Source organism: Zalophus californianus, chromosome 3 (genome assembly GCF_009762305.2).
Source record: "Zalophus californianus isolate mZalCal1 chromosome 3, mZalCal1.pri.v2, whole genome shotgun sequence".
In the NCBI taxonomy this organism is placed as follows: domain Eukaryota; kingdom Metazoa; phylum Chordata; class Mammalia; order Carnivora; family Otariidae; genus Zalophus; species Zalophus californianus.
In genome coordinates this window covers 145,662,039-145,671,863 of record NC_045597.1, presented here as the reverse complement: position 1 = coordinate 145,671,863, position 9,825 = coordinate 145,662,039, and the positions used below count along the sequence as shown (strand labels likewise).

The 9,825-nt window shown below is 38.9% G+C and overlaps 1 pseudogene; it reads left to right on the top strand.

Annotated features, from left to right (window-relative positions):
• The first annotated feature begins 9,335 nt into the window (after positions 1-9,335).
• LOC113921064 lies at positions 9,336-9,485 on the top strand (annotated as a pseudogene).
• Positions 9,486-9,825: the final 340 nt, after the last annotated feature.

Below are 9,825 nucleotides of genomic sequence, written 5' to 3'. Positions count from 1 at the left end.
CTTTAAATTTCTTTGAGTTTATATTGCCTGATATTTACAGTTCAAAGCTCCCAGATTTGCACATTCCAGAATTAGTACTATTTTTCTAAAATCACCAATAGTTTTCTTGTTACAACAATGGAAATAATGTACTTTTTTATTAAAATTCCCTGTCCATGCTTGTGCCATCATTTCGAAGGTTACTCTGGTCAAAGGATGCAGGGAAGTGACAAAACTGGTAACAGATAGAGGCCATGGCTTTCCAAGAAAAGTTCACACAAGACTTTAGAGGACTTCAGAATTCCTAGGGGTCATTTCATTTGTCATCAAAAAGAAGAATCAGAGGAATTCTTAGGTCACAGAACACATAGGTTGTTCAAAGGCCTTCTCTAGATTCTGTTATGGTCTAGAATCTTATGTGCAATCTTCACCTGGGTACATGCACCCCCCAAAAGGGGCTGTGGATAAAATTCAGGGGATCAGCAAATGTAGATTAAAAGAAGTACCATTTTTATTTTTCACTGACCTTTAACTGAAATTGAGCATTTCCTGAAATTATGAGTGCAGACAACAAACCACAGTGGTATTAAAGTCCTTATGACTTTGCCACCAACAGCAATCATAGATATTTTCTTAACACATTTTGGTTGTTGCAAATATCCCAAAATATACGCCTCATTCGTGCTCATCTCTGTATTAAAGTATGGTAGTTATTATTATTGGACCCACAACCTTTAAATCTTTTGATGACTGTATTTCAATAAAATTGATTTCTCTTATAATTCTATGTGTTTTACTTTATGCATTTACAATTTATTCTATATCCAACTTCCAGCATGACAACTGGAGGGGCTTTGTTGAGCTGCTCCCCAGTGAAACTGGTGAAAATTATTTTAAAAAAGCAATCATCTGAAGACTCTGGAAACAGTCCTCAGTGCAAAGAGAAAATAAACAAATAGCAATTTAATAAAATGTATGAAAATTCAGTAAGAAAGGCAAGAGTATGGTATTTGAACCAAGACGGGTTCCTTCTCTCCCTTCTCTCAGCTCGGCAAGGTAAGGACTCTACTCCAGACTGCTGTGGCCAAGAACAACGGGGCTCCCACTCCCCCCAGGTTCCAGGCAGAGGGCTTTCTTCCCAGAAGGAGCAGAGCTTCAGTGTTTCTCCTCCTACCTCTAGCTGCCTGTTGCTGAGGTCACCCCCAGGTGAATGAGTCCTAGTGAGAAGTGAGGGCTCCGTTTTTTGTCCAAACCCTACTCGTGGAATGATGATCTGCATCAAGCATGGTACACTGAAAATAGCGGCAGCCCAATAGCCCTTTCTCAACTCAGGAGGTGATGGTTCCACATGAGCAAAAGCAAGCCCAGAGGACCTAGGGATGCTGAACCCCCTTCAGTGAGCCTCAGCTCCCAGAGCAGGGATGTCACAGAGAAAGCTTGTGATTGTCCCAACCCAAGCTCTAGAGCCCTAGTTCAGAGATTTTGTTTGTGCGGAGCAGCAGGCTGTTAGAAACAGCTCCTAATTCCTTCCCAAAGGAACAAACTTAACTTGCGGCAGAATACGGAGAAGTTTCCTAAGACTCTCAAGAAGAGTGGAGGGTGAAAAACAGTGGGAGATGTGTGGATCGAACGAAGATACAACCTAGATGTAAACTGACTAATTTGCAGTAGAAAAAGAACCAGGATCAGGAAATATCAAACACCGACCTCAGGAACTAGGAAGGAGTCACAGTTTTTTTTAAAGATTTTATTTATTCATTTGACACAGAGAGAGCGCACAAGCAGGGGGAGGGGCAGGCAGAGGGAGAAACAGGCTCCCTGTTGAGCTGGGACCCCGATGCGGGGCTCAGTCCCAAGACCCTGGAATCATGACCTGAGCCTAAGGCAGACGCTTAACCGACTGAGCCACCCAGGCGCCGTTAAGGAGTCACAGTTTGATTGGGATGGTTTGTTAGGAATTTATGCCCCAGAGCATTGCAAAAAGTATAAAACCATCAGTCACCAATTAGTGAAATTTAACAGCTAAGTGTGGTTAGGGAGTGAACACGAGCCCTACCTAGACCACTGTCATCTCAGAACGACTCTTGGCCTACCCAAAGCTGCACCCCCGTGCAGCACGATGTCCAAGATTTAACACTGTGGGTGGAGCAGGGAGAGGGAGGAAAATATACCTCATTAAAATAATTCAGGCAACCACTAAAAAAATTAGCAAATAACAAGAGTTGGGGGTGCTGAGAGGGGGCTGTACCTAGATTTGCTGTAATATATAAAAAAAATCCAGGTTCCAAAAAAAATTATGAGTCACAGAAAGTATTACACCAGGAAAAAAGCAGGCAACAGAACTTGCCAGTGAGAGTGACCAGATGTCAGATTTAAAATTTAAAAGATTTCAGAGAAGCCATTATAAATATATTCACAGAACTAAAGGAAAGAATGACTAAAGAAATAAAGGAAGGTATGAGGGCAATGTTGCATTAAACAGAGAATACCTATAAGGAGAATGGAAATTGGGAAAAAGAGCCAAATGGAAATTCTAGAATCAAAAAGCATAATAATTGAAATTTAAAATTCACAAGAGGGGCTCAACAGTAGATTTGAACTGGCAGAGGAAATAATTAATGAACTTGAAGATGGACTGTTAACAGATTATGTAAGATGAAGAACAGAGAAAAAAAAGAATAAAGAAAAATGGAGCCTGAAATAAATGTGGGCACCATTAAACATACTCACAGATGGAAGTACCAGAAGGACAGAAGAAAAAAATATTGAAAGAAATAATGGCTGAACGCTTCCCAAATCTATTGAAAAACAATAACGAAATATACAGTACATCCAGGAAGCTAAATGCACTCTAAGCAGGAAAGCCCACAGAGAGACCGAGACCCACAGACACATCACAGTAAAAATGCTGAAAGTCAAAGACAGGAGAAAATCTTGAAATCAGCAAGAGGAAAATTCATTTTGAGGCGTTCAGGCACCAGATTGCCCTAGGGGCCACGGACTCAGCAACTTGAAGAACCTCAGGTATAGTCATCTAGAATAAATTAACTGGCCATAGGAGATAATGCGGGGGCGTGGGGGGAATCCAAAACAAAAGTAGGGTGGGTTGGTGGCAGGGAATGCTGGGTTAAAATTAAGTAGATTTTGTTATCATAGGATTTGTCTTGAGTTTTAAAATGTCAGTTGTAACTCTCAAGATAGGAGTAAAAATCATATTACTTCTCAAATTGCTTTGACCATGAAAAGCTTTTTTGGAGTACCTCTCAAGGCTCCAGGTTTGAAAAGCACTTTAAGAAACACTGACCCAAAGTTAATAAAACCAAGAGGTATCGATAACTGCTGGAGTCAATTGGCATCTTCGTTTCCTATATGTCTCTATCAGGCACTACTTTCTCTTGAAGGGATACTTAATAGACCACTATCCATATTTTCAAGGACATCCTAGGTCAAAGGCTGTCTAAGGTTACCAATAATACTGCTTGCAAAGGCCCTCAAATCAAAGTCACCCTGAGGGTGACTATGCCCTAGCCTGCTTTTTTTTGATTTGGGGGATCACATTCTGTTAAAAATCTTTAGACTCTACATTAATGAGTGCAGAAAAGGACAACCACTGCTAACGGGCTTCTCCGCATGGAAAATTCCTTCCCATTCCTGTTTCTAGTCTTAGGTGCTGGTTTATAATAACACCCTATCAAAATGTTGCATGCAGCTTCAAAAAATGTAGCCATCATCTGAGAGCTATACTTAACATCAAATGCCAAGGCAGATTTATCAGCAGCTGAGGCCTGGAGCATAGCCAGTTGGCGCACTGAAGCTTTGCTCACTGAAACTCACCATCAGAGGGTGTACATTAGAGGAAGATGGACTCAAGCCAGATATCAAGAAGCTGTGGCTCAGCAACTTGAATTAGGATGACAGCAAACAAGAAGTACTGGAGGAGGGGCATAAAAGTACACAGAGACAACTTCAAGAAACATAATATTGCCACTGCCTGTCAGAAAATAACAGTAGCAGCAGATAGACCAAGCTTAGCGTGCCTAAAGAAGTGAAGTAGCTATTTTTTTTTTTTTGCAGAAATGCTTGTAACATCTAAGAGAAAATGGTGATTCATAAAAAGGAACTAAACATCACCTAAAATGCAGAGACAGATGAAAACTCGCTATGGAAATGACTTAGTCCAACCAAGTCTATCATCAAATACAAATACTCTGCATAGAAAACACGGTTTCTACATATTCCATATGGCCACTGACCTTCTCTCCTCTAATCCTAACAGTTGTGCAAACTTGGAAGCCTCTGAACTAAACATCACCTAAAATGCAGAGACAAAGAGATGAAAACTCACTATGGAAATGACTTAGTCCAACCAAGTCTATCATCAAATACAAATACTCTGCATAGAAAACACGGTTTCTACATATTCCATATGGCCACTGACCTTCTCTCCTCTAATCCTAACAGTTGTGCAAACTTGGAAGCCTCTGAAGTAAATCCCATCCTGCCAGAAATACTTAAAATGATTTCTGTTTTCCTGATCCAAATAATTGTATTTCACTTTTCCTATTCAGAGAGCCTAATGACAATCAACTGAATTATTGTAATGGAAAGGGTTTTACTTTCCTAGAAAATTGTGCATAAATTAGTGAGCATTCAATACTGGCTTTTTCATAGATTAATAAAAGGAAAGAGTAGAAATCTATCCTAGTTATGGTGGCCTTCCTAGGAGCAGGCCTCTTTCTGAGTAGAAAAAGAGTGCATGCATAAGACAAAGCCAACCAATGACTACCAACAACGGCAATGACAAATAGATCTCAAAGAGCCAGAACAAGTTTGGATAAGGAAAGGGGTTGCAAACAGAAAGAAAAGCATCAAAGATAAAGAGTATCTTGAGCCAAAAGAGGACCAAGGGGCAATCAGAAGCCCAAGGATTATACCAAGAATCCGTAAAAACCAAAAGAGCTCACTTATCAAATTAACATATTTTTAAATAATATCTTATTTTGGCAAATTCAGAAATACAACCACTCATACACAGTGCTGATGGAAGTATAAATTGCAACGCTGATTCATAAGAGAAATTTGGTGATATGCTTTAAAGGTTTAAAAATGTTCAGGTTTTTTGATCATGCATTTCCACTTCAGAAATTTTGTCTACCAAAATCCCAATTTTGTTTAAAGGAAAAGTGTATAAGTGCCTTAAGGATGCCTGAAAGAACAGTCTACAAAATATCAATAGTGATTCTATCTGGATGTTGAGGCAGCAGGTAAAATTTCATTTTCTGTTTTTCTCTTCTCTGTTCTTTGGAATTTTCTCTGATAAATAGATACTAATCCTGTAATATAGAAAATAAAATACACTTACATGACAATTAAAAGGGCATTGGAGTAAAAACACATGCAAGCATCAAGAAGACTTGATCACAGTTTTCAATCTTTTCTAAATTATTCTATGGGTCCAGGAAGGCAAGAGTTAACTTCAGATGCATTTCCTGAGACCCTACAGTTAGGAACTAATAAAAGGAGACTCCTGTTCAAAGTGAAGAAGGCTGACAATGAGGAGCAACAACTTCTACTGGAAAAGAAAAATTCAAAAGCCAACAACCCTCATCCTTATATAGATAGAGCCTCCATCTCTTTCTCCTACTAAGAAATATAGGAAAACTAAGAGTAGTAAGGAACTGTGTGATACAGACTAGAAACAGAGTAGAGCAAGTATTGTCCTTGCTTTCTGGTTCTTCCACGCCTTCTAAAGCACTCTACATTTGATCTACTATGCCTTTTGAGCAAAGTGAAGGAAGCTGTTTTATGGGATCAAGAAAAAGGGAAATTTCAAAAACAGAAATTCTTCTGTTAGAGAATTTATTCTGCTCAATTTCATTAATCCAATGAAATTTCTTTTTCTAATAGTTTGTGAGACCCAAGAAGATAGAAGCCAAGTCTGAGTTGTCTTTGTATCTTCAGTGCTTAGTACAGCATGTAGCTCAAGGAAAGTTTGATGAATGAATCAATCAATCAATGGATGGGTGAACGAATGAATGAGTGAATAACAATTTGAATCCTTTCATTAAGACTCTACAACCATCCCATTTTCTACAGGAGAAAGTCAGTAACCTGTCAGACCAAATGTCTTTGGAATAACATATAAATATACAAAATACATTTATAGAAATTTTCACCAATCCATTTTTACAGGTACTTGTGTTAGATTCAGCACCTACCCTCAATCATCAGGCTCCTAATGCATCCATCATAAAGATGCCAGTTGCCACACTTCTCAAGGTAGTTCAGGGCCTGTGCTTTATGACTGAATCATTTAAAAGAAACATTTAGGTAGTTGACCCACAGTGAATTTAACAAGAGCTTGACACGCATCAGCGGTATCGCTGCCGCCTCATACACAGATGAAATCGGTGCTGACTGGGTGACAGCCTTTATTGCAGGACAGTGAGGGGCTTGAGGGCCTTTATTGTGAATGAGAATGACAGCACTTCAGAAAGGCCTGATGCAAATTCTTTGGCAGGTTATATAGCCACATACAAAAGTACTCTTGCTGCTGTCACACATCATCATTTTTTTTAAATGTCAAACTTGTATTACACTGCATAAAAAAAGCTAAAGAAAATTCCAGTCCTTATTACATGTGAAATAACAAATTAAAAATTATTTCAATTCCAAATCTAGACCATGATAAAAAAAAAAAGAAGAAAGAAAGAAAGAAAGAAAGAGAGAGAGAGAGAGAGAGAGAGAGAGAGAGAAAGAAAGAAAGAAAGAAAGAAAGAAAGAAAGAAAGAAAGAAAGAAAGAAAGAAAGAAAGAAAGAAAGAAAGAAGAAAGAAAGAAAGAAAGAAAGAAAAAAGAAAAACCAACAGTGACTTCTGTTGTTCTCATGCTTGTGGCTTAAAAAAAATGACTGGGTTCTTTTATTAGCAAATATGTTCTTTTAAATTTAATCATTTCAATTATTTAGCAAGAAAACACTTGAACAATACCAATGGAATTATAGTGCTAAGCTCCACTTTTTCCAAGAAAGTTCATTCAAGGTCAAGTTTATTCTGGATGGAGTGTTTAGTTATCTCCTTTCTAGACTCCTGCCTTCACTTTCTGCAAAAGGCCATTCCCTTGTTCATTCTCAGTCTATCCCTCCCCTGAGCCAACTGCTCTTCCTGTTAGTCTTCAGAATTCCATGAAACCTATTCTCTATCTACCTGGACCTCTGTTTAGTGCCTCCTACTAGACTTTCTTGACACTGTGTTCTGACCACTTACCTGTTACCTGCTTAACAACGGTAAAAACTCATACTTACCAAGCTTAACTATAGCCCGGTCACTGTACTTAAAACTTTACATTAGTTATCTCTAATCCTCACTACAGCCCACCAAGGCAGATAATAGCATCACAGTTTCACTGGTGAAGAAAATGAAGCTGGGAGGACTGAGCAGTTTGTCTTAGGAGAGGATATACGGGGAAAGCACGTGGCCTTGGAGTTAAACAAATCTGAGGAGTCCTATCATTAGCTAGGTATACGATCCTAAGCAATTTTACCTGAACTCTCTAAGACTCAGTTTCTCAATAATAAAATATAATGGGGAATTTGGAGGAAAGGGAATATGTACCCTATGGAGATGAACCTTCTATGGCCATGCCACATAATGACTTTTCTTTCCTGATTAAGAGAAAAGAAAATATTAGCAAACTTCTATTCCCAGGATGGATTGCCTAAGACCACTGCATTCTTTCTTTTTTAAAAAAATAAAGATTGATTGATTGATTGATTTGCAAGAGAGAGCATGCAGGCACGTGCGCACACACTCGAGCGGGGAGGAGGGGCAGAGGCAAAGAGAGAGAATCTAGAGCAGACTCCCACTGAGTGTGGAGTCCAACTTGGGACTCAATCCCAGGATCATGAGATCATGACCTGAGCCGAAACCAAGAGTCAGATGCTTAAATGACTGAGCCACCCAGGTGCCCCAGCACTGCATTCTTTCATGTAAGACTCCTACATGTTTCCCTCAGGGAGAATGAATATGTATATCCCACAACCTGTTTTAGTCATACTTCATCCTATAACATATCAGTTGCCCCAATCTATTTAATCAAATGCTTCTTTTTTTCTAAGGTATTACATTTTACCCTTGTTTGAGCTGAGCAAAAGAGCAGTAGGATTAAAACCTAGAGAGTCTCAAAATTTCTTCCTCAGCCACGCCCTCTGCCTATGGATGCTGGAAAAGTTATAAGTTGCTGGAGAAGGATGATCTAAAAATTTTCCGCAGTAGTCCAGCAGTAAATTTTTGCATTGCCCTCTGATTGTCCACTGCAAACACTAGCATTTAACACAAGCTTTACACAAGATCCTCAGACACTTGAAATCGTTCACTTTCTAGCAGGGAGCTGAAAGCTTTGAGAACTACATTAAAAATAGGGAATAAAACGTCACATGAAAACTTCTGACTATTTTCTATCTGTTACTGTCCTCATATTTACTTCCCTTTGCAATTAAAAGAACCAGAGTCTGGCCGAGAGAAGGGGGACACCTATAATTTCTGAGATCCTAAAACAAAGGGCAAACAAAAATAATAAAAACCTGCTCTTGAGATATATATATATATATATGTAGGATATATATATATATATATATATATTCAAAAATAAGATAAGTAAGGTTTTTTTTAAAGATTTTTTTTAATTTATTTATTCGAGAGAGAGACAGAGATTGAGCATGAGTGGGAGAAGCAGACTCCCCACTGAGTAGGGATCCAGACGTGAGGCTCAATCCCAGGACCTTGGGATCATGATCTGAGCCAAAGGCGGACACTTAACCAACTGAGCCACTCAGGCACCCCAAGAAATAAGTAAGCTTTCATAAAAGTAGACCCAAAGGTCCACATGAAGTTTTTATTTATCCAGAGGCAGTGGAGTATATTGTCTCTGGCCCAGAAACTGACAATACCATTTTGGGTTCAGGCTGAACTACTATCAGTGAGCTAGTCTCACCTCTCCATTCTTTTCTTTCGCATGGGCGTTCACCCTCCCCAGGGTTCTTGGCATCAAGACCAACTAGATATGAGCACTCTTAGATTTGTACAGAGCTATCTTTGTATCAGAATATATACATATATGACACATAATAAAATACGTAAAACTTTACAAATATGTGTAAGTACGTATACATGTGTGTATTTATATAAACAGCTGTGTTATATAGACTTTGAGCTTTGTAAAATATGGAATCGTAAGACAGACATGACTGCCGTTGGAAATATTGATAGAATATAAATTTGTACCTAATGCAAATTGCAAATCATTTACCATATAAATGAACTTGCTCTGGTTTGCTTCTTTCTCCTTTTCCCACTTCTAAGCTTTGCGCAGTGGCAGCGTCATAGCCAATGAGGTTCATCCAAGGCACGATTATTGCTAACTGAAAATTTTTCCTTTTCCCACTTCTCTCTGTCTTCTTTTCTCTAAAAGTATAAAACTTGACGTAATTTCTGGTGTTTGAAAAGTAATATACTCTGAGCTTCTCACCACTGCAGTGATTTGTAAGGAGCTTGTATTACTGAAAGTGTTTCTAACAATTTCTACCCCTATAAAGAACATATAGGGGGCGCCTGGGTGGCTCAGTTGGTTAAGCGACTGCCTTCGGCTCAGGTCATGATCCTGGAGTCCTGGGATCGAGTCCCACATTGGGCTCCCTGCTCAGCGGGGAGTCTGCTTCTCCCTCTGACCCTCCCCCCTCTCATGTACTCTCTCTCTCTCATTCTTGCTCTCTCAAATAAATAAATAAATCTTTAAAAAAAAAAAAGAACATATAGATTTTTTTAATCTTTGGTAATAATGTCTACTTCAT